This window comes from Apodemus sylvaticus, chromosome 11 (genome assembly GCF_947179515.1).
Source record: "Apodemus sylvaticus chromosome 11, mApoSyl1.1, whole genome shotgun sequence".
Lineage (NCBI taxonomy): Eukaryota > Metazoa > Chordata > Mammalia > Rodentia > Muridae > Apodemus > Apodemus sylvaticus.
In genome coordinates, this window is record NC_067482.1 from 78,515,014 (window position 1) to 78,531,903 (window position 16,890).

General features: G+C 49.9%; 1 protein-coding gene and 1 pseudogene across 3 annotated transcripts in view; one reads left to right on the forward strand and one right to left on the reverse strand.

The window, feature by feature from the left end:
* LOC127696470 (E3 ubiquitin-protein ligase RNF185) overlaps positions 1-16,890 on the reverse strand; it is a 110,597-nt gene that overhangs the window by 34,968 nt on the left and 58,739 nt on the right. The window lies entirely within an intron of this gene.
* On the forward strand, positions 12,451-12,958 carry LOC127696472 (40S ribosomal protein S15-like; annotated as a pseudogene).

The following is a 16,890-nucleotide window of genomic DNA, read 5'->3' on the forward strand; positions in this document are numbered from 1 at the left end:
TGGCTTCCCTCAGCTGCTCCCAAACCTCAGCTCTTAGCTCCTCCTATGCCTTCAGCTGACATCACGCCTATGACTTTTCTTTTCTCTCACCCGATTATAATGGAACACTTTCCCTTCTAGGAAAGGCTTCCTTGACATGTTCCCAAGCCCATCACACACAAGCAAGGTCCTGTGTCATCACTGTCCACTGCCGTATCAAACTATGAGAGGGTGGGTGCTAGGTGCTAGGTCTTAGGACACAAGTCTAGCCACGTGCTCAGCCTGGTGAGGCGGAGCCACTTCTCCCCACATAACTCTAGGCTCTGACTGTGAGAGAGACTACAGTCCTAGAGGAGAGACGATAACTAACACTGATAAAGCATTTTCAGTTCACAAAGGATTTTAGTCCCTCACATGCAGTAGGCAGGGCAGGCCAGCTCAGAGATGCCACCCAAGCCATCCAAGTTTACACTGACAGGAAGTACAGGGCTGCGGTAAAAGCAGTGTTTGCTGAGTTAAAATCTCAAGGCCCTTCCTCTATACAAACCCAATCACAGATTTGGGGATCCCGCCTCTGCAGCACAGGGGCTACACTGACAGATGTGCTGGGGTCTTTGATTCTACGTCTATACTATGAGCATAAAACGAAAGAAAAAGTATCTAACTCTTGGGAAATCCATGAGAAAACTCATGACCAGCAAGTCCCTGAGAACTAGAAATATCAACTTCCTCCAGAGACTAAGCCATCGGCTCCTCTCCCAGCCGCTCAAATCTGCACAGAACGTTTGAGGAACTTATTTTTTTCTGGGATCTCTCTTTTTCTGTTAAGAACAAAGCTGGGCCAGTCAGTGACTTTTATTTCTATTTCGACAGTAGATCCTCATCGTCAGACAGACATGGAAGGAGAGTCATTAGATCTTGGACGTCACCACCATTCTCAGGAGCCACATCAGTGGCTGGTATCACTGTCACCCCACTTCAGTGCATCAGAATGACGTTCTCATACTAATAATTGGGACACAGCATATAAAGGGGTGGTGCTATTGAACATTTGGGGTTTGCCATTCCCCGCCCCCCTTTTCTTTTTTGGTTTTTTTCAAGACAGGGTTTCTCTGTGTAACCCTGGCTGTCCTGGAACTCACTCTGTAGACCAGGCTGGCCTCAAACTCAGAAATCCGCCTGCCTCTGCCCCTCAAGTGCTGGGATTAAAGGTGTGCGCCACCACTGCCTGGCATAAATCTTAAAAAAAAAAAAAAAAGTCAGTCACCGAGGGAGTGGGACAGCGGACCTCTGATCTAGTCAGAAGTGCTTCAGAGCGCTGTCAGGAAGGCCTAGCCAGAGTATGAGACACAGACGTAAACAGCCTTAAGTCTGACGTGGATGCCTGGGGCTGTTTTGGTAATGATGAGGAACATGAAAAAAGAGAATTCATTGCTGGGTGTGGTGGCCCATGCTTGTATCCCAGCACTCAGGAGGCAGAGACAGGAGAATCCCTCAGTTTGAGGCCAGTTAGAGAATTCCAGGACAGCCAGAGCTATGTAGAGAGACCCTGTCTCAGGTCCCTGCCCTTGAAAAGAGAGCATTTGCTAGCACTCTCCTAACACCACCCAGGGGGAGAAGGGCGGCAGCCTCTGGCTGGGGAGAGAGAGAGCAGCACAGGGGACAGCTATAGCCGCAAAAGCTCGCTGGGGCTTTGATGGTTCAATGGCCACATTACAGACAAAGGTCTTTTTTGTTTGTGTTTGTTTTTTCTCTGTGTATCTTGGCTATTCTGAAACTCACTCTGTAGGCCAGGCTGGATTCGAACTCAGAGATCTACCTGCTTCTGCCTCCTGAGTGCCGGGATTATAGGCACCCAGGAGTACCTATCACCAGCCGACTACAGACAGAGGTCTTATTCTATTGTCCATGTCAGAAGAAAAGATCTTGCCCAGTGGGATGTTGTATAGTTGAGACGATGAGGGTGGTATAGGAAGGACTTTATTCAAGTTCTCTAAAGCATCATTCCTCAAAAGCACCATTCACCCTCCGACTGCTCCATTCTGGGCAGTGAGCTACGCCATGGGGCACAGAGGTAGATTAGATATCATCCCAGCCTCGGAAAACTATACCTGAAGACTGCAGCTGAGTGTGCAAGCACTACCCGCAGGGATTGGGAAGATAACAAGGAGAGGGAAACACCTCTCCTCTGATTGGTGGGGATGGGTGGGGTGGGTTCCTCAGAGGAGGCACTGTATCAGCTGACGAAGCAGGCTGATTGCCAGGCCGACAAGAGGCTCCGAGCTTGAAGGAACAACATAACCCTGAGCATATCCATTAGTCACACTGAAGCCCACATGTAAGCAGTGACCGCAGAGGAGCAGGGATGGTGAGGCGTGCTGACCACTGTATAGGGCTGGGACAGTGGGTAATTAAAGACACTCACAGGCAACGGAGGGCTATTTATCAGAGGCACTGAAGCGAGCAGAGGCTCCCAATGGCTAGGACATAAAGTCCGAGACACCAAGGACAACACATTCTCAGGTGCCGGCTCAGCTCAAGTCCACGGCTAGCTGTGTTATGCTCACACCACATTTGTTTGCCAACCACTGTTCACCACCAGTACACAATGCCCTTGTCCTGAGGCCACACCTCATTTTAACCACTAAATTTATTAAGAATCAGATGGTGGCTCCTATAGATTATTGTGCACTCTTGTTTTGTAATGCTAATGCTAGGAAATTCAGGGGATGAGATGTGGCTTAGTGGTGGAATGCTTGCCTAGTACCCATGAGGTCTTGGGTGCAGAAAACAAAATCACCACAACAACAGGGCTGGAGAGATGGCTTGGTGGTTAAGATCACCCGTGGCTCTTGCACAGTGTCTGGGTTTGAATCCCAGCACATAATCAACAGTAATTCTAGTTCCTAGATCTAATGGCTTCTTCTGGTCTCTGCAGGCAGCAGGCGTGCACATGATGCACACCACATATATGCAGGCAAAACACCCATGTACATTATTTAGATGTAACCTGCAGATCTGGAGTTATAGACAGTTGTAGGTGCTGAGAACTGAACCAAACCCAGATCTTCTACAGGAGCTACAAGAGACCTTAACCAGGGAGCCATCGCTCCAGCCCCTATTTAAAAACCTCACAAAATGACAGCAAACAATGTTTGACATTCAGTGTCAGAGCCTTCACTCCCACAGACATTCTTCTGACTTCTTCTGGGAGGAAGAAATCCTTTTACCATACCAACACATCTCTGAGGCGATGCCCGCAGAGCCACTGGAAGACCTGAGATCCTTCCCCGGTTAACAATAGGTTACTGTGTGATCTCTGTCAAGCCTTTAAACCTATGCTTCAGTTTCTTCTTTGATAAAAGGATTAAGGTGAGAAAACAATTCCACACCCGTTAGGTCAATGCTAAAAGAAGCAATGGTAGTCAGAAGAAGGTGGGCTGGCTAGCCACCCACAGACCTATCTATGGCTGGCATCTTGGTGAACCTAATCTGGGCCTAGGTTTTGGACCTTAGGTCTAGACACTGACAACTGAAACCGGTGTGCCCAAATCCCTGCCACAGGTAGGACTTCGAGACCTACACTGGGCAGGGCAGCGCCACACTTAGAGTCCACCTGATTGTGATGCTCAGGCAGGAAGATCAACTGACTCAAACCTAGGAATTTAAAACCAGCCTGGGCCACACAGTAAAACCCTATCTCCTATCTCAAAACAAAAAGAACCCAGGGGCTAACTTGGGCATCAGAAGAACAACTGCCACAGACATCTTGACTTTGGTCAAACTAGCCCAGACTATCACGTCGAAGCCAGATTGGTCGCAGGCATGCTACACTCAGCAACCCGACCCCGGCACAGCGATGCTCCTGCCTCCCGCCTCCCGCCTGTCACTTCTCTTTCACTGCTGGCCACTTACTTACTTGTCTTCTGTTTTGTTTATGGCAGGATCTCACGAACCCCAGTGTGGGCAGTGAAGGAAACCCTGAGTGTGTGAAGTCGTGAGTGGGTGTGTTGTTGACATGAGACATACATTTGAGGACAAAGCCTCAGACACAAGGGAAACTGGCAAAGACTCACTGTCCCCTATCACCTCAGTGAGGCTCAAGTGATGGCAACACCATCTTCTGTTCTGAGTTTAAATGTTGACAGTGTCACTGTGTGGAAAATGTTCACCTTTGATTGTTCTCCCGGGAGTTCGTGGCCTGGACTCCCCTCCCCTACAGAGCCTGCTCCTACTGAGATCAGCTAAACCCGCCTCCTTGTTCACCTGTATGTGATAACCCTGCCTCTCTGCTTATCTGTATGTAACAATCCACTACCTTGTTCAGCTGTATATAATACCTCCTCTGTATCCAAATCTGTGTAATAACCATTCTGGCTTCTGGGTGCTTCCGTCATAGCGCCCAGTCGACCAGACCCCGGCTTTTCTGTACACGCACTTGTTACTTCTTTATTCCCTTGTTGCCCAAGCCAGAGTTCTAGGCTACAAGCTGTGGCAGCCTGCAGGCTGGCCTCAAACTCACTGTGTAGCTGAGGCTGTCTCTAACACTCATCTGATGGTTAGTTGGTTTATTTCATTTATTTTTTTGCCAACTTGACACAAGCTGGTGACATCTGGGAAAATGGAGCGTCTGCTGATAGAATACTTTCATGAGATTGGCCTGTGGAGAAGTCTGTGGGAGCATCTTCTTGACTAGTGACTGATGTGAGAGGGCCCAATCCACTGTGGCAGCGCCACCTCAAGGCTGTCCTGGTAATATAAGAAAGCAGGCTGAGCAAGCCAGGGAGAGCAAGCCAGTAAGCAGCCTTCCTCTGTGCTCTCTGCTTCAGTTCCTGCGTCCGCGTTCAGTCCTAACTCCCCTCCTAACGGACTAGGTGTGAGAGTGTAAGTTGAAACAAACCCTTTCCCACCTAAGTTGCTTTTGGTCATATTTATTACAATTGAGAATTAGTGTGGGCTAGGGTAGCTGGACCCATTCCTCCTCCCCTGCTATTCTTTTTTTTTCTTTTTAAAGATTTATTTATTTACTATATGTAAGTACACTGTAGCTGTTTTTTTTCCAGACACACCAGAAGAGCAGTTACTGCTCTTAACCCCCGAGCCAACTCTCCAGCTCTCTTGCTCTGGCCCTGCTCACTGTCGCTGTCTTCAGACATCCCAGAAGGCGTCAGATCTCATTACAAATGGCTGTGAGCCACCATGTGGTTGCTGGGATTTGAACTCAGGACCTTTGGAAGAGCAGTCAGTGCTCTTAACCACTGAGCCATTGCTCCAGCCCTCTCTCCTGCTCTCCTTTCCAGAAGTGCCTGGCTATCCAGGGCTTGCTCCTGTCTGAGCTACCTACAGCTGGGCTGCAGGCCCCTGGGTCTCTTGACTTCTCCCCACTGTGAGAGCTCCTTTGAGAGCAGAAGACAAAGGTTTATCTTCTTACCTGACCTTACAAATAATTTTCCAAAACCCAGGGCCCTGAACCAATCCCCCCCCCCCTCCCATCTATGGGAACCGCAGCTGTTCAGGGAAGGATGTGATGAGGAAGGAAAGTGCAAGTGCAGGGAAGCCACACTTACATCACAGCGTGGGCAATTCTTTCAACGATCTCTGCTTCCTAGGCCAGGGATATGCTGCTGGTGACAGAATGAGGGACAAAACCCCCGAAAGTCCCCGAAGGCCTTTACCATGAGGAGTCACAGGGTATCAGAGCAGAGATAATTGCACAAGAGCTACCAGAGGAACTTCCAGGGTGAGGAACACGGACATCTCTGAGCCGCCCAGGGAACCATCTGAACCATGCGCATAGGCTAATTAGGCACAGAGAGGAGGGGTTGGCATTCCAGGCCCAGGGTGCAGAACAATATAGGCCTTGTCAGCAGGGAAGAGTAGTAGACTCAGGCAGAGAGCAAGAGGCTCTGGGCAGTGGAGGCTGATGTAGGATGGTTATGTGCATATTGGTTTTTTGTTTTTGGTTTTGGTTTTTTTTAAAGCAATGGGGATTATCCTGGAGCCTGTCATCTGCCATCTGCATGCTAGGTAAACATTCTACCACTAAGCTGCGTGCTTAGTCCTATATTTTTAAAATTTACTTTTTATATGTTTAGGACACATAAAATAAATGAATGTATATGTACCACAAGCCTGCAGTGCCAGAGAGGGCCAGCAGGGGATGTCAGATCCCTTAGAACTGGAGTTACAGTTGTCAATTACCACGTAGGTGCTGGGAACAGAACTCAGGACCTTTCAAGTGTTCTTAACCTCCCAGCCATTTCTCCAGTTCCCAGAGTTTGTTTTTAAAGATATTTTTTCTTCTTGCTCCGCCCATTCACTCATACCCTGTTCGCTCCTTCCCAGTACGGAAGGCTCAAGATTTATTTATTTTTATGTATGCGAGTGTAATGTCACTCTCTTCAGACACATCAAAAGAGGGCGTCAGATCTCATTCTAGATGGTTGTGAGCCACCATGTGGTTGCTGGGATTTGAACTCAGGACCTCTGGAAGTGGAGTTGGTGCTCTTAGCCACTGAGCCATCTCCCCGGCCCTAAAGATTTATTTACTTTTTTCCCCTTGGATTTCCAAGGCAGGGTTTCTCTGTGTAGCCCTGGCTGTTCTGGAACTTGCTTTGTAGGCCAGGCTGGCCTTGAACTCACAGATCCACCTGCCTCTGCCTCCTGAGATTAAAGGTGTGCGCCCCAGCCTGGGTACTTACATCTATGTATGTGGCTATGTCCATGTGAATAAAGGGTGCAGATGTCAGACCCCCTAGGACTGGGCTGCAGGCAGTTGGGAACTCCTTGACACGGATGCTGGAAATCGAACTCGGGTCCTCTGCAAGAGTAGTCTTAGCTGCTAAGGCATCTCTCCCCTTGGCTGTTTCGCACCTCACACACCCCAGCTGCTTCAGAGAATGTGTGGGCGTGGGAGGCAGGAGAGTGGAGAGGAGACTGACAGCTAGGTGAGAGCTGACGGGAATGGGCATGGAGAATAAGAAACGGAACAAAGCGAACACATTCGTAAGTAATATAAAGCAGAGATAAAACTGAGAGGCTCGGGCTAGAGGCGACTCAGAAGCCAAGAGCTTTTCCAGCCTTTCTAGAGGACCTGGGCACAGTCCCAGCCCCACATCAGGTATCTCACATGTATCTTTAACTCTAACTCCAAGAGATCCAACACCTTCCAGCCTCTGAGGGCATCCCCACACAGGTGGTGCACACACTAATACAGACGCATATAAATAAAAATAATAAAAACAAGTAAATCTTAGGCAGGTACGTTATGGACACTTTTAATTCCAGCACTTGGGAGGCAGGGGCAGGTGATCTCTGTGAGGTTGGTGTCAGCCTGATCTGCAGGGTGAGTTTCAGGACAGCCAGGGCTACACAGAGAAACCCTGTCTCAAAGAACAAAACAAAACAAAAGCCATGAACAACAGAAACCCAAATAAATCTTAAAAAAAAGGGAGGGGGGAGGAAGAGGAGAGGAGGAGGAGGATGAAGAGGAGGAGGAGGAGGGAAATGTAAAAAGCCAGACAAAATCTGATGGCAGGGCTATAAAGCGTGAAGCCTCAAGGACTCCTCCCCGTTTGTGACATGGGTGGATGTGGGATGGTGATGCCTGCCACTCAATGAATTTGGTTAAAGTGGGTGAGGAGGAGCCAGCTTAAGCGAGACCACTGCAAGTCCCAGCTGAGTCTAATGGATCTAAAAGCCATCTCAATGACATATCAAAGTGGGCCATGGTAGTGTCTGCCTGTGCGTCCCAGTTTCTTAGGAGGCTGAGGCACAATGATTGTTTGAAAACACTCTGGGCAATACTGTGAGTCTCCATTTGAAAACATAAGAACAACAAAATGGCTGTGTCAGGCAGCTGGCAGGACATACTGGGTTGGAGCTCAGTGGAGGGCTGGGGCAGGAGGCGCGGACTTCGGGGTCTGTGTGCAGAGGACGGCAGACTCAGAGAGCTCAGGGAGAGGAGTGCACTAGAGCAGCCTCACCACAGGCCTGGGAGAAAAAGGAAGCTGCAATGACCAGAGAGGCTGGAGGGACGCAGCAGCATGTGTGGGTGTCATGACAGCCAAAGGTGACAGAGCTGTACCTGACGGTTTAGGACAATATTCCCAGCACAGGAAGCTGAAGACTGCGGATTGTGAGGAACGTCGCAGGTGTGATGGTCTGTATATGCTCTGCCCAGGGAGTGGCACTATTACAAGGTGGTGCCCTGCTAGAGTAGGTGTGTCACTGTGTGTGTGGGCTTTAAGACCTTCATCCTAGTTGCCTGGAAGCCAGTGTTCTGTAGCAGCCTTCAGATGAAGAAGTAGATCTCTCAGCTCCTCCTGCACCATGCCTGCCTGGATGCTGCCAGCATGATGATATGGACTGACCCTCTGCACCTAAACCTGTAAGCCAGCCCCACATAAATGCTGTCCTTCTAAGAGTTGCCCTGGTCATGGTGTCTGTTCACAGCAGTAAGACCCTAACTAAGACAGCATGTAGGGCTAATTTTAACCTGCAGAGCTATCCTTGGTGGGGGTCGGCCCCTCTGCATAAACCAGGAAGCTGTGATTTAAGTCCATTCAGCTGGACTCCAACGACTCATTTTTCTCAATTGTCCAGGAACAGCAATTCATTTTTCTGTGCCAATACCATAACCATATCCTCTATGTCCTTCACTACCACCACAACTACCACCGCCACCAACTGAGCAGCCCTTAACCTAAGTGCCTGTGCTTAGAACAGCTGCATAGTTTTTCAATTTTGTGGATATGAATATAATCTTACAGACATGAGTCTGACCGTGAAGGCCGTTCACGCCTCATGCCACCCTCCCACATACAGCCTGCAGGTGATCACATGAAATACTTGTAGTGTACCTGTCGCATGAGGCCATGTGCATGAGACTCATGCCAGCACTCAGAGGTGGGACAGCTGGGGTTCTGCATTGGGGACGCACAACGGTACCCACACAGCACATCGGGAGGCCATGCAGGATGAAGGCTAAGCCTGTGACACACTGACCAGGCTGCCCTTGCCTCTGCTACGTCACTAAGAACACGAATCGCAGGAGCCAGAACCAATGGAGGCCAGACCGTGGTAGCTGTCAGGGATGCTGGGTTCTGCTTGTTCTGGCTTTCTGGGTCACTTATGGAACTGGGCTAGAACAGTACCTCAGCATCCCCAAGAGTGCCTAATCTCAGGGCCTGAAACAGCAGAGGGCACCTGGAATTAAGCTGGATATGAGAAGCATAATTCTGGATATGACAAGCAGGCACTATCCACCTCCACACTATACCTACTCTGGAATTTTCAGAATGTCTATTTATTATTTTTACTTTTGGAAATGGATCTCACTATGTATCCCTGGCTAGACTGGAACTTGATAGGTAGATCAGGCTAGCTTCTGCCTCCTGAATGCCAGAATTAAAGGCATGTGCCACCCCCATGGCACAGGCCTCACGGCAGAGGCCCTCACGGTACAGGCCCCATGGCACGGGCCCTCATGGCACAGGCCCTCACGGCCCAGGGTGCTGTCCTTCTCCATGACCCTCTTCATTTTCGCAGTCACTTGGACAGTGGTTACTTTTAGTTTCCTTTTACTGTAATCCAGACTGGCCTCACTCTCCGACTCCCCTTGCCTCTGCCTTCTGAATGTTCGGTTATAGGTCTGCCTCAGTGCCTGAGGCAGGAGACTTCCTCAGACTTCACAGATAAGAAACAAGGCTCACAGGGGTTAAGGAACTAGACCACAGGTACACACGGCTGGTTCAGCTAACTCCTGGAAGTCCCAGTGAGAAAAGCGTCCTTTGGGAACCAGAGAGAACTAAATTCCAATGTCAGCTATGAGCTAGAAGGGGCAATTCACACCTGTAAGGGAAGGGGCACAGGAAGATGAGACATTCAGTCATCCTTAGTCACGTAGAAAGTTCTAGGTATGTCGGGTCTGGTGCTGCATACCTTTAATCTCAGCACTCTAGTGGCAGAGGAAGACCAATCTGTAAGTTCAAAGATAGCTCATCTACACACAGTGAATTTCAGGGGGTATATAGTTAGATCCTCAAAAAAATAAATAAAAATAAAGTTTCATGCCAACCTGAGCATTATTAGAGGCCTGTCTAAAGAATTATCTGATTTTAAAAGTGGGCTATGTAGCTTGTGTTATGTGGATGTGCAGTGTGAGCTTGGCATGAATGAAGTCCTAAATCAGATATATGTGCATGCGTGAGCGCGTGCATGTACACACACACACACACACACACAGTCAGCTGGATGACAGTAGACAGCTTTCTAACAGGCCCTTCTGTTTTAGCGTAAAGTAGAGGTGTGAGGGTTGAATCAGATGTGTCTTAGTCCGATGCCCCCAATGGCTGCCCCGTCCCTCTTCACCTCTTCGCTTCTGCCTGCCTAAAGGCTACAAGGCTTCTCACTTCACCAAGCAAAGTGTAAGATTAAGGCACACCGAGGCCACATGCTGCCACATCCCAGAGTTTCCAGAGGGAAGAGGAAGGCCCAGGTGTCTGTCCTTCCTTCCTGTCAAGCAGGCCCCAGCCAGCATCCAACAGCCAGCTTCTGTGGCACGCCTGTTTGTGGTTTCCTCAGAGATAAACTGGATAAACAATCTTTTCCTGAGACGTCATAGGCAGTCAAAGCCTGGGCCAGCACCAGCAGTGACCAGCAGAGGGCGGAGTGGCTCCACAGCCTGCCCCAGGAACCTAAGGCACAGAGCTGGCAGCGCTCTTGCACTGGGAAAGGCAAGAAGACTTCAAGGTTATCTGACACTAGCAGTGCGTGCCTCAAAAAATGGGGAAAAACGACATGCCCATAATTCAGGAGTGCACGCCAAGACTCACAACCGCAGGGGCCTGGGTTCAGATCCCAGGCAGGTGTCTAGCTGGCTCCAAATGTTAGTAGGTAACTGTCACTTCTCTAGCTTTATAGTTATTTATATCTGTGTCTGTTTATTTTGAAGCAGGGTCTCTCACTTGGCCATGAGTTCAGGACCCCACTGTCCTGGTGCTCAGACTGCAGGCAGAAGCACATTCCTGGCTTGGGTCTGGCATGGACGTGCTTTTGAGACAAGGTCTTACTGTATAGCCTAGGCTGCTCTCAGGCTCACAGGCCCCCTGAGGCAACCTCTCAAGTGTTGGAATTATAGGTGCATATGAACAATCCTGGCGGTTTAGTTTTGAAGTAGGTAAAACAAGTAATTCAGTTACTGAGTTATCTTTAAGAGTACATAAGCGGCTGCTTGTAAAAAACGGTAAGGACAGTAATTGGCATGCAGTGCTGATTTGTGGTTCCCAGAACTCTAACTAGGATACCACACCTAGATGGGAACAATTAATATGGCTTGGCACTTCCGAGGTCCCTGTGACCAGTCGGTTGTTACCCCACAGTTTCTGAGTCTCAGTATGCTGCTCCCTTCTGGACTCACAAATGTAGACACAGGGTGCTGCCTGATGGGGTGAGCCCCATCTTCCACTGGCATTAGCCCTTCCCCAAACACTCCTTACAAGATACAGCTCATTCTGTGCTTGTCATCCCGAGAAAGGGGGCCCTACCATCACCAGGGCCTTAGCAGGGGAAGTTTCCCTTTGTCAAGGGAGCCAGGGGGCCGGACCCAACAACAGCTGTCTCGTTCAGGGCTGTGGAAGACTGACGGGGCAGCTTCTCTTTTTCTTAGGACCCTGCTTTAAAAGGTTATCTAAACTCCCGTGATGAGAGGCAACCACTAGCTGGAGAGATGGCTCAGAATTTAAGAGCACTGACTGCTCTTCCAGAGGTCCTGAGTTCAAATCCCAGCAACCACATGGTGGCTTATAACCATCTGTAATGGGATCCGCTGCCTTCTTCTGGTGTGTCTGAAGACAGCATCAGTGTACTTGTACTCACATATATAGAATAAGTAAATCTTGAGAGACAGAGAGAGAAAAAAAGCAACCACTGGGAAACAAGAGGCCAGGTTGTGGTGATACATCCTGACAACCAGTTACTCCAGAAGGCTTAAAACAGGAGGGTCTCAAACTCCAGGCTAGCCTGAAAAGATCATAGCCTGGGCAACTTGGTCTCAAGATAAAATTCTATAAGGACCAGAGTAGCAGCTCAGTGGTAGAACAAACACCTTGCCCAGTATTTGAGGCCACGGGTCCAATCCCCAACAAAGTAAACAACAAAATCACTGAGAGGCTAGAAGGGTAGGCTATGCATGCCTGTAATCCCAAAGCGAAAGACACTGAGACAGGAGGGATTTTGAGGCTAGCCTGAGTTACACTGCAAAACTCTACCTCAAAATTTCAAAAGGACCAGTGCAGCTCGTTTGGCAGAAAGTTGCATGCTACACAGCAAACCTCTGGCTCAGTCAGCACAGCACAAGCTAAGCCCGGACACACGCCGACAGTCCCAGCACTCCCATAGGGAGGCAGAGGATCATCCTCATCCTCAGCTATGTGCACAAGTTCCAAGCCAGCCTGGGATATGAGAGGCGATTAAAAAGGGGGAGGGCCTTTCCTTTTCCGACAGCCGCCAAGATGGCTAAAGTGGAGCAGAAGAAGAAGCGGACCTTCCGCAAGTTCACCTACCGTGGCGTAGACCTCGACCAATTGTTCGACATGTCCTAAGAGCAGCTGATGCAGCTGTACAGCGCCTGCCAGAGGCGCCGCCTAAACCGCGGCCTGCGCGGCAAGCAGCACTCGCTGCTTGAGAAAGGCCAAGAAGGAGGCGCCACCCATGGAGAAGCCCGAGGTGGTGAAGACGCACCTGTGCAACATGATCATTCTGCCTGAGATGGTCGGCAGCATGGTGGGCGTGTACAACGGCAAGACCTTCAACCAAGTGGAGATCAAACCTGAGATGATCGGCCACTACCTGGGCGAGTCCTCCATCACCTACAAGCCCGTGAAGCACGGCCGGCTGGGTATCGGTGCCACCCACTCCTCCCGGTTCATCCCCCTCAAGTAGCCAAGACCAATAAAGACTCAGGTTATTTTTGGTCTCCCCCCCCCCAAAAAAAGAGGGGGAGGGGAAGAAGAGAGACAGGTGGGTCAGCCCGGTCACCATTCACAGTCCCAGAGGCTAACTTCAGCTGTGTGGAACACGTGCTCTGGTTCCACTCTTGGCCCCAAGAGGGGCCCAGGCCAGGAGCTTCAGAGAACAGCTCCAGATTTAGACTCAAGGACACTGTTCAAAGAAAAACAGGCCAAAGTCAGGCAAGGTGGTACATGCCTTTAATTCTAGCATTTGGGAAGCAGAGGCAGTCAGATCTCTGTGAGTTTGAGGCCAGCCTAGTCTACAAAGTGAGTCCAGGCCAGCCAAGGCTCATTACACTGAGAAACTCTGTCTTGAAAGAGAAAAGAAAAAGAAGAAGAAAAAGACAGGAAGAAGAGAAATGGAAAGCAGGCCAGAGGCACACACAATTAACTGGAGCCTGTGGGAAGGAGAGAGGGAGCGAGGGCTCGGCGGCCATGCATCAGGAAGGTCCTGGCTGAAGCCCTGAGCTCCTTCCAGGAGGCCTGTGAGGCCCAGGTTCCAGTCTTGAGATGTCCTGGGCACTGGAGAACCCAGGGAAGGCTCTGAGGTGGGACAATGGACGTCATTCTAGATCACCACGTAACACAGTTAAGGAGGGGAGGGGTGGAGGTTGGACCAAATCCCAGCAATCTGTTCATGCAAAATCTAGCCTCACCCAGGGAGAACAAAGGTGTTGAGGGGAGACATCTGCTTCCTTTTCTTTAACTGTGGCTCCGCTGGGAAGAGCAGGGCTGGACGGAAGTCATGAAGAACTTCTCTCAGCAGCACAGAGGGAAGGAAGGTCCAGCCTCCCACAGGCCTGTACTAGATACTCTAAACTTCACCAGAACTGCAGGAGAGCTGGGTGAAAGACTGTAAAAGACTATTCAGGGGGCTGGTGAGATGCCTCAGCGGTTAAGAGCACTGACTGTTCTTTCGGTGGTTACAAGTTCAAATCCCAGCAACCACATGGTGGCTCACAACCATCTGTAATGAGATCTGATGCCCTTTTCTGGTGTGTCTGAAGATAGCCACAGTGTACTTAGATATAATAAACAAATCTTACAAAAATAAAAAATAAAAAAGACTATTCAGGTCCTCAGCCCTACATCCCCCTAGCCCAGGTTGCCCGAGGTTAAACAAATAGCCCTTTCCAGCCCTAAAGGGCTTTCCCTGACTTGGGAAAAAGTAAAATTGGATCCAAAGGACTGCGACCCTCCTCAGGGCAAATGAGCACACTCTGTGGAGGTCCCTGTGGCGTCCCACTTCTACCATGAGAGAGTTCACAAGGGGAGAGATGTTCTCCTTCAGAAGAGCTATGACAGAACTACCTAGGCAAAGCAGCAACCGGCGGGAACCGGATTCTACACCCACCCCATCCCGGCCTCATCCATCCCCTCGGCCTAAGCTTTGATTTAACTGCACCACAGTAGTGCAAAGGGAACTCTACAACAGAAGCCCAAAGAATGTGCACCCAGAGGTGTGTGTGTGCCTGTAGGTGTGTGTGTGCCTGCAGGTGTGTGTGTGCCTGCAGGTGTGTGTGTGCCTGCAGGTGTGTAGGTGCACATTCTCCACACAACACAAAGTCACGGCTACTGGTAGTAAGGTGATTTTCATGGGCCAATTATCTGCCGAGTACTTTAGAATATCACATTTAATCACTTACTCCCAACAAGCCTGTGAGGTCATATTCTTATCGTCACTTTGAAAGGGCAGGGAAGTCACCGAGGGCCACGTGAAAGGCTCTGCCTCACAGGCTTGCACCCACAGGCTAACATGATTTTATTTCATTTTGTTTTTTCGAGACAGGGTTTCTCTGTATAGCCCTGGCTGTCTTGGAACTCACTCTGTAGACCAGGCTGGCCTCAGAGATCTGACTGTGTCTGTCTCCCAAGTGCTGGGACTAAAAGTGTGCGCTACTACCACCACCGGCCTGCACACCTTTTTCTTTTTTTTTTCTTTTTTTTTTTTTTATTCGATATAATTTATACACCTTTTTCTTTTAAAGGTAGAGTCCTGCTGTGTGGCTCAGGCTGACCTCAAGCTCAGAATGTTCTACCTCAGCTTTCTGAGAGCCGGAATGGCAGGCATGCCGCCCCGCCCACACATTGTCCTCACGCCCTCACAAGCAAAACAGCAAAGGCTTCAGGACTTCTTCAGCCTACAGGCCAGCTAGTGGCATCTGCAGCCCGAGTGACCCTGAGCAAGCAATCTCTTAATCCTCAGTGTGAAGGGTTACAGATGTGATAGGCAGTCTATCCTGGTCATCAGAAGCAGTGAGAACTAGCCGGGTGCAGCAGCACATAACCCTGGTTGGTCTACAGTTTTAGAATATCCAGGGCTACACAGAGAAACCCTGTCTCAAAACCCCACACCTCCCGCCAAAGAAAAGAAACCACAAGGGCAGCTTTTCTACAGGGCCTCGCTGATCTGAACAGAAAACAATGCTGTGACTAGGCAGACAGCAGGATCATGTTAGACTGTGTGGGTCCATGCCAAAGCAAGGCTGACCTCAGCCGTTGCATGGAAGAAGGACTCGCCATGGCCTCTTACAGCTCGACAGTCACTGCTTCTACACGTACAACAAACAGCATAGGAAGAGCAGGGTCCACTTCCCCAGGAGCAGAGGGAGGAGAATCCAGGGCCATCAGAACCACAGAGAAAGTAGGAAGTCTGGGTTGAAGCTAAAAGGACAGAAAACATGGGTCCCTCTCTAGCTTTGGGTGGCCAAATTTCTCCAGGCCAACCTCTATCCTTGAGCTTGGAGGGTAGAGACGGTGAGCACGGAAGGCTCAACTGTTTGACAGCAGGTTTGCATAGAGAGCTGTGTGTGGGAGCCAGGAGCACAGCACACAGTCTGTTACCATCCATCTCACTGCCAGACACGAGCAGAGGACAGGCCCGGGTAACACGTGCCCACCCTGCCTCTACAGGAGAGGCACCTCATGTAGAATGGCTGTGGGCTAGAACTGTACCTCATGCAGAAAGACTGTGGGCTAGAACTGTACCTCATGCAGAAAGACTGGGGGCTAGAACTGTCGTATGCAAAGGCAAGCTTCTGCCCTTGAAAGGAGACAGTGCTCAGTGGGTGCCTACTGCACACTGTACACTGCACACTGGGGTCCCTAGTAACAGCTCCATTTCCTTATAACTGAGTCTCAGAAAGCAGAAACCAATGTGGCTTTAAAGCCTGTAAAGACAAAACATCTATTTGTCTGTTTGGTGTGTGTGTATGTGCAGGTGCACACTCCCTGGCTGCACGGGCCAGAGGACAACTTCTGGGAGTCGGGTCTCTACCACCATGAGGGCGACAGGATGGAACTCAGATGGCAGGCCTGGCAGTGAGCGCCTTCTCACACTCACCCTCCCAAAATGGTGATTATGAAGAGACTGTGCGGCTTCTCAGCTGGCCGTGGTGGTGCACACCTTTTCTCCCAACTTTGAGGAGGCAGACACAGTCGGATCTTTTGAGTGTGAGGCCAGCCTGGTCTACATAGTGAATTCTAGGACAGCCGGGGCTCCACAGAGAAACCCAGTCTCAAAAAGCAAACAAGCAAAAGAAACCAAGCCTCTTCTCAACGATAATATGGAAGCAACAACAAAGTCAGTCACAAAAAGGAGGGCCACGGGGTGGGGAGTCCTGTGGGGAAGAGACGACACTGCCAGTTATCCTGGCTGCCACAAGGCACCTTCCTAAGCAGTGGTGTATTCATGGGGAAAGAAAGGCACTCCCTCCTTCTGGCCTGTTTCTATGCTGGGAAGCAAGGGTATTGGAGAAATTCTAGCTCTTCCCGGGCACCTGACCCATCTGTGGTTCCCGGACTGTAAGCTGGAGTCCGGGCTGTTCCTCCTCGCACATTCCTTCCCTGCCCCTAACGCCACACCAAGATTAAAATTCTCTAGCCAGAAGCTTGCTTTCTG